At 43.6% G+C, this 12,259-nt stretch overlaps 1 long non-coding RNA gene across 1 annotated transcript; it reads right to left on the bottom strand.

The window, feature by feature from the left end:
* Positions 1 to 3,079: 3,079 nt before the first annotated feature.
* On the bottom strand, positions 3,080 to 7,375 carry LOC138657988 (uncharacterized). Its single transcript, XR_011317289.1, has 3 exons — positions 7,105 to 7,375; positions 4,643 to 4,736; positions 3,080 to 3,136 (listed from the first exon to the last, which is right to left on the bottom strand). It is a non-coding gene; the product is annotated as an uncharacterized lncRNA (long non-coding RNA).
* Between the last annotated feature and the right edge of the window lie 4,884 nt (positions 7,376 to 12,259).

Here is a 12,259-nt window from a genome sequence, read left to right on the forward strand (position 1 = left end):
TACAAGGATGGATGAGGTGTGGTTTATATGGGAAGGAACAGTTTATTGCCTCCATACCTTAATGCGAAAACTCAACGAAAATAATCTTAACATCAACTTAACATATAAATTTGGAAAGGAATTAGATTTTTTGGACTTGAAACTGGAGGTATCCACTGATGGTATGCTCACTACCAATTTATACAGAAAGCCTACGTCTACCAATTCTTTCCTACACGCCACATCATCTCATCCTGTGACAACTATTAGAGGGATACCCACAGGCCAATTTTTAAGAGCAAAAAGAATTTGCTCCAAATCATCTGATTTTGAGGATCAAGCAGTAGATCTTACACAAAGGTTTTTAAACTGTGGATACAGCAAGAGGAGCATCAAACATGGGTACAGGCAGGCAACAAAGGTATCTAGGGAACAATTACTTTATTTCGCATTAAAAAAAACAACAACAACAAAAACAAGGACCAAGTGAGATTCATTTCAGTTTTGATAACCAATGGGATGATAAAAAAAACTATTACAGAAACATTTGAACATATTGTTATCAGATCCCACCCTGTGTAAAATTCTTTCATCATGTCAATCTGTATTGGCGAGAAGAAGGCAAAACTTGGGAGATATTCTAGTACATAGTCACTATGACCCCATCCCTAAGCCTCTTCAGCAATCTTTATCAAAAGGCTTTTTTCCCTGCGGTTTATGTAAGGCCTGTGCCAATATGAAAAAACTTGCTCCTTTCTGAATGCTGAGGGATCCAAGACCTTTGAGATTAGGAAACACTTGCTCATTTCAGGGCATAATTTGTCACGCCACCTGCCTTTGCAACCTTACCTACATCGGTCTAACTACACGTGAGTTAAAAATAAGAGTGCGGGTACACATCAGGGATATTGAGAAGGCCAAATCAATAGATGATCCATCTCTTTTGAAAACTTTGCCTTGTCATTTCTAAAAATACCACAACTGTAAACCCCATGGTCTCATCTTCAAAGGCATTGATCAAATCACTCTTGGAATACGAGGTGGGGATTTGTGTAGATCCCTAGCACAACTTGAAAGCAAATAGGTATACCAAATGGGTACTATTGCTCCATATGGTTTAAATGAAAGCTTTGGTTTTAATTCCTTTTTGTAACATTATTAATTAGCTGTATCTTTGGGCTTCATGTATTTTAGGTGTTCTTATGTTTTTAATTGTTTTTAACCATGTTTATTATTCCCTTCTTTTTCTATGTCATCTATTCAGGATTTTTCTAATCATTTTATATCTTAATTCTAAGGTGCATACCCATGTTCCTCCTTGGTGTTGCCCCCGACAACAGCATTCAGACTGCGGTGAATCGAGGCATCCAGCTGGAAGAGAGAATAAAAGGAGAAACAAGAATAAGTAAAAAAGATGGCCACTATATATGGCAAGATATATGGACTTTCCAGTAATAATAAGCTTAATTTTACAAATTTCTTAAATTAATATGAATATTTATTTCTTATGAGTGGGACAATAATCAACTATTTTATTTATATCACTCCAATTTTCGTATCTTTTACTATTCTTTTATAATAATTTTTTATGATATATTACGGCACGGGTATATTTTATCACTTATTTATATTTTTACCCATTTCCCATTTTTTCACTTTACATTCTGATTCACCCATTTTATATGTGTTCCCCTAACAATTGTGAACTTAGTTCATAATTTGTGTATTTATTCTCCCAAACAATTCTGAGCGCTGTTTAATATTTAAATTTATGTACTTTTTTCTTTTTTTTATTCATTCATTATCTATGCATTATGATATATAGATTTCACCAGCACATTCACACATTATCTCTGCGTATCCTTGTTGCTCTCAACATTGTTCACACATCCCTTTGAATTTGCCCCACTCCCCATTCCACACCCCCTATTCTCCTTTCACCACTCTCACACCCCCATCCTCATCTTTACAACCAATTTTTATTTTTAAGGCCGGAGTCACACTACAGCGAGATATGGCCGAGTCTCGCAGGTTAAAACCAAGCTCTGGCACCGGCACTCCGGAGCGGAGCGTGCGGCTCCTTGTATTGCTGTGCGGCCGCACGCTCCGCTCTGGAGTGCTGGTGCCAGAGCTTGGTTTTAACCTGCGAGACTCGGCCGTATCTCGCTGTGTGTGATCCCGGCCTAATTCTTATTTCCAGTTGTTATCTCACTCCTCTCGCTTTCTCATGCAAACGCAGGCTCTCTCCCCTGCCATTCCTTCCATGTTCTGTATTAACATATCTCTGACGCTGATTCTCATTACATACCAAACCTGCCGCCGCCCACTTGGTCTCCTGCACACGCGCAGGTCTCTCCCTCTGACATCCGGAAGTGCTCCAACAGGTGACCACAGTGTACCACCGAGCGCAGCTCCGGATGTCCCATTAGTAAAAGGAGGTGGGACACGCACAATACTGACCAATGGTGCTAATTCCTTTACACTTGGGAACGGATATGGCATCTTCTGCACCTCAGTACATATATACCTGCTCCACCTAAATACCTCCACGCCTCCAGAAGAAGCTATACAGCAAAACAGTGCTCATCGGGCAAGGGGAACATTCCTGTAGAAGCCAATCCCTTATACTTCAATCGCAGCACCATCCCGGACATCCACCAAGTGGCCTACTATTCTTCTTGGCAGGCTGTTCTATTCCTTGTAAGGCTAACCTGAATTTTTATGTGCATATATGCAAATACAATTTCTCTGCTGTAGGATTACCCGCTCCTATTTTGGAGGCTCACTACCCTGTCTTTTTAACTATTTTTATATGTTAATGTTACCAATAAAGATATCAATTTATTTTACCTTTTGATCTCCTTTCACTTCATTTTTTGCATGGTATCTACCATTGCGAAAAATGTTCTTGTGTTGTCTTTTCAAAATTTTTCCCTTTCTAAAATATTTTGCAGTGTTTAGCAGGGCTAAAGAAAAGGCAGTAATGCCCGCCTCACAATACTGGGCCTGGTGAATACTGGGGCGGGAGGATATGTAAATGTTCTGTGGAATGAGAAGGGTCCACCGACGTGTTAATACATCGAACAAGGTTGGACGTCCATGACATCAGCAGGTTCTACTCTTCTCTGTCTTGTCATATTAGTCAATTCCCAACTTTCTAGAAAATACAAAATAATGAAAAGATAAAAATGTAAAACCAACATAATTTTTTTTAAAAGAATCCAAATAACTTTAAGAGCAACTGTCAGTAAATTAATTAAATATTAATAAAACTGATGATTTCTCAGGAATGCAGCAAGAGGTAGAAGATATAAAGGTGTCAATGAATTTACATTTTAAAGACCTACATGCTCAAATATGCAGTTTGACAAGGAGACTTCCATTATATAACTAATAATAATAATAATCTTTATTTATATAGCGCCAACATATTCCGCAGCGCTTTACAGTTTAACAGTTTCAAACACAACAGTCATAAGTAACAACGTTAACAATACAATAATTAAAGCTAAATAAGTCAACCCTGCTCGTGAGAGCTTACAATCTACAATGAGGTGGGGGAGATACAAAGTACAGGTGTGTATTTACAATGATGGTCCAGCCATCTTCAGGGGGTGGGGGATAGATGGAGATAGTGAATGGGCTACACACACACACACAAACATAAAATGACTTTGATTAGTGAACGTGGTAGGCCACTCTGAACAAATGTGTTTTGAGGGAGCGCCTAAAATTATGCAAATTGTGGATGGTCCTAATATCTTGGGGTAGAGCATTCCAGAGGATTGGTGCAGCACGGAAGAAGTCTTGTAGTCGGGAGTGGGAGGTACGGATTAGTGCAGAGGTTAGTCGAAAGTCATTTGCAGTGGCAGCGATCGGTTAGGCCGATAGACAGAAATGAGGGAGGAGATGTAAGGGGGTGCCGCACTGTGGAGAGCTTTGTGGGTGAGAACAAGTTCTTTGAATTGTATCCTGTAATGAATGGGCAGCCAGTGTAACGACTGGCGAAGAGCGGACTCGTCCGAGTAATGATTAGCCAGATGGACGACCCTGGCAGCTGCATTAAGGATAGACTGGAGAGAGGAAAGTCGAGTAAGGGGGAGGCCAATTAGTAGAGCATTACAGTAGTCCAGGCGGGAGTGGATCAGGGTGACAGTGAGGGTTTTTGTTGTTTCCATGGTGAGAAAAGGGCGGATTCTAGAGATGTTCTTTAGGTGTAAGCGGCACGAGCGGGCAAGAGATTGTATATGGGAGGTGAAGGAGAGATTGGTGTCAAACATAACACCCATATCACCCAACCACATCCACACATGATAGGTTTAGATGCACAGCTAAGACAAACAGTGACATATATTGTATGATAAGACGAGATACATAGCTCAGCCAATGGTATCACCCATAATGGTTTTTGATATACAATTGTAGCAAGTAGTATCACTTAGTAAGCTGGACTTAGAATGGACTTAGATACAATGGCTCCGCAGACAGTACCACATACAGTATGAGAATTAGATACACAACTCAGCAGACAGTATCGGAAATGATAGTCAGGCAAATAGTGACACATATGATAGGATTAGATACACCAATTCAGACAATCAGTATCATACATGAAAAGACTAGATACATGATCCCAGGTCACACTGTGTGGTAGATACAATACCTCCTTCTATTCTGTCACTTAGAAAATATTCACTTTTCTTTTGCTCTCTTTCATTCTTCTTTTTCTTTAAACATCGTTTGACCATATAACCGACCTCTAAATATGAAAAAAAAAGCCAAAGCTAGATTTCAGAGATTACTAAGTGCATGTTATATCTAACCTAGAAAAGAAACTTCAAAATAAACTATATTAAAATATGTATAAAATCTACATCAGAATTGTATATATTGGGGCAGTTTGATTAAACTGCTTAAAAGAAAATCTGACCTTGTAGCAACCAATCACAGCTCAGTTTTCATTCTTACAGAAGAGTGCAAAATAAAATGTCAGATAGGTTGGCTGGTCAGGTGTCAGACCCCCACCAGTAACCGGACAACATCCCATGACAGTCAGATGTACACAGTGTATAGAACTGGAACATCACAGTTCTGTACAATCTAGTGGCCATTTTTGGTACTGCCGTTCAGCTCACATTTGCCAGAGAACAGCCGCTACAAGGTGTATCAAGCTGTGCTGCCCCAGCTGTGTATTTTCAGTTGCCACTGGACATAGCATACTGATAATCAGTATCTAAGATATGGACAAGTACTTTAGAAAGGATTTGTCTATGAGTCCAAAGTGTCCAGTTTTTGCTCATATTTTATTAACACTGTGTTAGGATTGGCGGAACGCACCAAATATATAGTTTATTAGATGGAATTGGTGCGTTCGCAACCCGGGATCCACCGTGCAGGAAAGTACCTGCTGCTAAGTAAGACGGACTATATGGCGGTACTATAAGTATACATACAAGGGTTAACTTCACCCTGCGTGAAGGAAGCGATCCTGTTGCGTCACAGGACCGCGGTACCGCACATAGAGCGCGAGCAATAAGTCAGCGAACACAACCCCAACTAGGATTGAAGTCCGATTAGACCACTGCTGGCACAACACCGCAACTGGGTGTGAAAGGAAACTATTGAAATAGTAAATAAAGGCACGAGAGTGCGTGCGGTGCCGCACTGACGGACGCCACTAACCACCCAGGCTTGGGTAAGGAAAGCGCAGAGGAAGCGCACGGCGCCGTACTGGCGGTCACAGCAACTGGACGCTGTGATGTGTGTTACGTGCTGTTGGATAAGTCGGGCGCTAGATAGCAAACATACACCTTCCGCGAACAGACATTCAATAGGGAGGGTTATTTAAAGAGCGACTTTCACTCACAACACACACACATATATAAGACAATACTAGCGCATGGCCGTGCAGTCATGCGCAGTTTATATAGTTGCAGCACAGGAAGCTGCTACTGAAGTTTTTGCCCTTTCAGGACCTTCCAGAAGGACCAATGGAAAGTGCTGCAGTACCTGAGCATGTTTTGCCCTTTCAGGACCTTCCAGAAGGACCAATGGAATGTACTGCAGCACCTGAGCATGTGACCGAACATGTGGCGCTCGACCTCCAATGGGAGACCCTGCCCTGGGCATGCTCAGTGTGAGTAAAAAAAGAACTTAGTCCCAGAGAGGCTTGCTCGCCGCAGATCAGTGCAGGGTACCATAGGAAATCCAGAAAAGGCAGTAGTGACCCTATGCACCGAATCAGCCCCAGCAAGACGCTGGGAGCGACGTCTCCGCTGAGCAGAGCCCACTGCGGCCGATACCGAATTGGGAGACCGCAGCAGACACGGATCGAGATTCCCCCTGTGCAGCAGAGGAAACTCGACTCCTAACACACTGGTCCTCTTAGTATTCTGTCTTAAAAAAAAAAATCCAACATATGTTTCCAGAGATATAGACCTTTTTATTTAGTTCTAAGATTTATGTCTTTCCATGGGGGTGTGGCTCACATGGTAATTATACGGAGCAATATAAAAACACGCCCCTGAGGATCTTGTGAGCCACACCTTTTTAGTAAAGATGAAGACTATAATAACTAGCACCAAATAAAAAGGCCCATATCTCTGGAACTGTATAGCGGATTTAAAAAAAAAAAAGAGAGAAAAACAATGCTCAGGGGAATAACTTGACACTAAAGTAGAGATGAGTGAATAAATTTGAGTGGAATTGAACTTAAATTTCCACGTGGATTCATCACTGATGCTGAATTCACCCAGTCTCTCCCTCTAGACTGGGACTTTGATAGGCTTCGGAGGGGTCATTAAACTGCAACCTGGCACAGACATCTTCCAGGTCTAATCAAAGACGGAAGTTCAGGCCCAGAATTAGAGGTCCAGACATTTTAGCGTGAGCGGCAGTACCGATCTGAAGATTCTTTGGGGATCGGACAGGTGAGGGTGAAGGGGAAAGGTAAGCAGGAAAAATCTTGGCAAACAAGCAATTTCATATTTCCCTAATCTGCTCATCTCTACTGAACACCTTTGACTTAGGGACATCTCCAATTTAAATGAATTACTAAAAAGGAGCTGTATATCCCAAATGTAAATGACTAATAACAAGAAATAGAATTTTAACAACATGACTTACCAATGCAAATAAGCTCCCAAGGGCAAGATATACAATTGCAGTAGGTGAATTTAGACAATATGTAAAGTAGTAGAACCACTGGTAATCTGAAAAAGAAATAAGAAGTGTATATATAGACATGATTTTTTAAAACATCCGTAGGAACCACAGAGGGACATAATAGCCACTTGTCTGAAGAGAGTCAATTCTGGAATAGGTATAGGGGGACATATACGTCTGAAGGAAACGCAGGGTGTAGTGTACTCATAGGAACCTGAAGAAGACAAATGAGCTTAAGGGAAACAAAAGGGTTTGGTGTAGAAAGAACAGCGTAGAGGAGACAAAGTGGTCTGGGGAAAACAGAGAAGTCTGTAAGGGACAAAGGGGTCAAAAGGAAACAGACACGTCTTGAGGAAAAAGAAGGTCTGTAGGAAATGGAGAATCAGAAGAGCCTAGAGGAAATAGAGGTGTGTTAAAGATACAGATGGATGTCAAAGACTCAAAGGGTTTTGGGGGTAACAAAGGAGTTTGGTGTAGACAAAGGAGCAGGGCCGGACTGGGACTAACATTCAGCCCTGGCATTTGAAGTTACACAGGCCCACTTGTCACATGGTGACTGTATAATATCTTTGTACACTTGTAGGTTAAGAGAAGTGAGGGGAGTGTAACACGACTATATAACATATAATTACAGCTGTATCCAGCATTACAGCTCAGTCCTATTTATTGCTTTTAGTTACAGTACCAAGAAAAGCCGCTACTTTACCTACATAACTGGATCTCATATATAATGAAGGGATGAGATGACCAAAGGCTATGGAACCTCATTCTGATGCTCCATAAACGTTGCCTACAGCCACTTTTGGTTCCGCTGCGCAGCACGAGACCCGGTGACTCTGAAGAGCGGTGACATCAGTAACGTCACCGCTCTTCAGATATTCCGGGTCTTGCACTGAGCTCGGCGACTGAGAAGAGCGGTATTGTTACTACCGTCACCGCTCTTCAGAGTCGCTGGGTCTCACCAGGTCTGGGCTAGTAGTGGGGATGTCTGATAGACACCTCTCCATTACTTACACCAGTGATTGATAGCAGCTGACATTACGCAGCTGACATCAACCCTAAAAATCATTACACATACCAGAATTAAATGCTTTGGCGGCTGGGAAAAGCAGTAGAGTTAGTGCTATTCCCAGGCATCGGGTGCTAACTACAACTGTCATCATCCTTGCCTCATCTCCCTGTTAAGCATTTTTGCTGTATTTACGTGCACTGATCTCAGGCCGCTAAACGAGTGTGATCGACAATACTGAAGTCGTTCACTTGTTTCCCGGCCTCTTTACACCAACTGAGAAAGAATGAAGGGAACAGAACAGTCACAATTAGATCAATCTGTCCCCATACAGTATCATGTTATTAGCGGCACAACTACAGTTTACATCGGCGATGTGCTGTTGAGAACAAGGATTTCTGTTCCTTCATAAACAATCCAATCACTCGATGAATATGCAGCATTTTGCTTGTTTAGTATAATACACCCCATAGTCCTCCATATATTATAATGTGCACCTCAGTCCTCCATATAGTATAATATACTCCTCAGTGCTCCATATAGTATAATACACTCCTCATAAGTCCTCCATATATTAAAATACACTGCAATTCCTCCATATAGTATAATACACTCCTCAGTCCTTCATGTAGTATAATGCACTATCACAGTCCTCCGTATAGTATAATACACTCCTCAGGCCTCCAAATTGTATAATAAACTCCTCATAGTGCTCCATATAGTATAATGTCCCGCCATTGTCATCCATGTAGTACAATTCGCTTCCCATAGTATAATGCACCCCATAGTTCTTCATATAGTATAATGTATTCCCCATAGTCTTCGATACAGTATAATGCAGCCCACATATAGTATAATGATGCCATCCCAGAGTATAATGCAGATACCCCACAGAATATATTGTAGCCCCCTGAGTATAATGTAACCCCCCAGAGAATATAATGCAGCCCCCTCATATAGTATAATGCAGCCCCTGCATATATAATATATGGTAGCCCCCTCATAGAGCATAATGAAGCCCCCCATAGAATATAATGTAGCCCCTCCATAGAATACAATACAGCACCCCATAGAATGTAATACAGCCCCCCATAGAATGTAATACAGCCCACCTCCCCATAGAATATAATACAGCCCCCATAGAATGTAATGTAGCCCCCCAGAGAATGTAATACAACCCCTCATAGAATGTAATACAGCCCCCCCATAGAATGTAATACAGCCCTCCCACATAGAATGTAATACAGCCCTCCCCCATAGAATGTAATGCAGCCAGCCCCGATAGAATGTAATGCAGCCAGCCCCGATAGAATGTAATGCAGCCAGCCCCCCATAGAATGTAATGCAGCCATCCCCCATAGAATGTAATGCAGCCAGCCCCCCATAGAATAATGTAGCCAGCCACCCATAGAATGTAATGCAGCCAGCCCCCATAGAATGTAATGCTTCACATCCCCCATAGAATGTAATGCAGTTAGCCCCCATATAATGTAATGCAGCCAACCCCAATAGAATGTAATAAATCCCCCCATTGAATGTAATACAGCACAGCCCCAATAGAATGTAATACAGCACAGCCCCCATAGAATGTAATATAGTCCCCCCCCAATAGCCCCACAATCCAGTTATCACTCATTGATATACAGCACAGACCAAAGTTTGGACACACCTTCTCATTTAAAGATTTTTCTGTATTTTCATGACTATGAAAATTGTAAATTCACACTGAAGGCATCAAAACTATGAATTAACAAATGTGGAATTATATACTTAACAAAAAAGTGTGACACAACTGAAAATATGTCTTATATTCTAGGTTCTTCAAAGTAGCTACCTTTTGCTTTGATGACTGCTTTGCACACTCTTGGCATTCTCTTGTTAAGCCCGCTGCTGAAACTCAGCAGAAGGGCAGGAAATTTAAAATCGTGGCGCCATCTCTGTTCCCAGTGTAGGGTGGAGAGCCAAGCTAGCGGTCTCTCCTGCGTATCTGGGCGGAACCATTGGGCCTGTCACCAGTGTTTCAGGGGGAAGAAATTGTGGACCAGAGCAGTTGAGGGCACCTGACTGATGGGGGCGGGTCCGACATATATAGCAGTTTGAGGGGGAAGACGGGACACTTGGCGGGGAACGAGCTTGTGAGTAGAGAGACGGTTAACTCCCTTTCCACGGACCCATGCCCGCTAACTGTGCCTATACCCCCAGCTAGTCAGACTGCCGACACATCCTACCCTCAGCCCAGAGAGACTTCTGAACCGGGTACGGGTAGTGACAAGGACAGAGTACGTACCTTGGCTCCGCTCACCACTGTGGAGACACCGCTTTGTCCTATCCTTGCGTTGCCTGCTAAGGACCGGCCTGTGCCAGTGTCCACTGGACTGTCTGCTTCTACTGTGGACTTGCCTATAGAACTTTCTGCTTCTTCTTCTGTGCCACCGACCATCATGTCTACTCTACCATGTGCACGGATCAGGAGATCACGTACCGAAGAATCCAGAGGATTCGCCGTCGCAAGGAGAAAGTGCATTGCTCATCGGCGGCGCTGGATTGGAGACATCTTGAGCCGTCTGCGACGCCACTGAGGGATCTTCCAGCCACCTTCCTCCAGTGCACAGAGATTGATAAGTTGATTTGTTATATTCTATTGCATTTGACTTTCCCCCTATCCTCCAATCACATTCCTTACCTCCCTGCTTGTACCATTACTGTTCCTATATATAAAGAACCTGTTAACCTGTGTGTCACTGCATCCTGCGCACCTTCTAGCATGCTACACTTGGTGAGGTCGGCAGGATGCAGTCCAATAGCATGCAGGTGGCAGACCAAGCAGTTGGGGGTGGCCCCAGGACTAGCCTTCCCTTGGGGGCCATGCTGAGCAATTTACACAAGTTCACGGGGAGCAATACCATGCTTTCGAGCTGGACGGAGCGCCTTAGAGGAATGATGAGAATGCACCCCATGACCGCTGCGATGGAGACTGAGGTGGCCATTATGGCCCTGGACGGGGAAGCCAGGGATTCAGTAATGTTACGGACTCCATGAGACCGGGATACGTTAATAAGGTGCTGCTGATCTTGGATGAGACTCACGGGGACCCCACAGACATAGGGGAACTGAGAATAAAACTTTTTAGTAGGATGCACAAGGAGGGGGAGACTGTGACCCAATATATATATGCATTGCAAGAGCTACACACTCAATTATCAGGAAAGATGGCAGGGGAGTGGTGGGACCCACAGACATAAGTCTGACCTCTGCTGTATTGTGAGACTCCCACCCTCACTCTCAACTTGACCTCCTGACACTGTAGGGAGAGAGAAAGGGGGAATGTAGGGGGGGTTGGGAAAGAAGATCAAGGACTTCAGAGGATACACAGTGTTATTCACTGAAAGGAATGATGTACACTGTGCACTTAATAAAGGGGCTGCAGATGCAGGGGCCCCCTTTGTGTGTGGCAGGAGCTGGGGCTAGGCCCACCAGAAGATTCTCACGGTGTCCCTGTGCCCCAGTCCGACCCTGGATTAAGGGCATAGTCCCGTATGCTGTTCTGCACCCTTTGTTTATACCCAAAAGAATCTCATTTTTATTTCTGCTGCAGTGCGGGTATTTAATGGTGTCCTTCAGCTTGGCCAAGATTTGTTTGACAGTCCCTTTATCAGTGTCCTGCCAGGACTTTACTTCCCTCTGAGCCGCACCAGTTAACTGACCAATGAGGATGTTGATTCTTTGCTCCTCAGTCAGGGGGTACACTTTGAACAAACTGCAGAGTCTCTCCTTAAAATCACTCAGGGTGTGTGACTCCCCTGAGTACTGCGGTAACCAGGCTGGTCCCGGTATGTACGGCATTGACAATGGCATTATCGAACCTGTGGCTGTCTACTGCTGGATCTGGCCGGTCTATGGGGGCTGCGGCCATCGCTTGGTCTGGCTGTATCATGGGGGCTTCGGCTGCTACTGCCGCTGAATCTCCACCGGGATTGGACATGTTCCTCCCCTCCTAGTTAATCTCAGCCACGCCGGGCGTTTTGTTACTTTGATCAGCGGCTGCTCCCTTCCGGTCTCCAAGTCGGGACTTTCTGCTTTTTCATCCACACACAGCAGAGCACGGAG

The sequence above is a fragment of the Ranitomeya imitator genome, chromosome 1 (genome assembly GCF_032444005.1).
Source record: "Ranitomeya imitator isolate aRanImi1 chromosome 1, aRanImi1.pri, whole genome shotgun sequence".
NCBI classification, from domain to species: domain Eukaryota; kingdom Metazoa; phylum Chordata; class Amphibia; order Anura; family Dendrobatidae; genus Ranitomeya; species Ranitomeya imitator.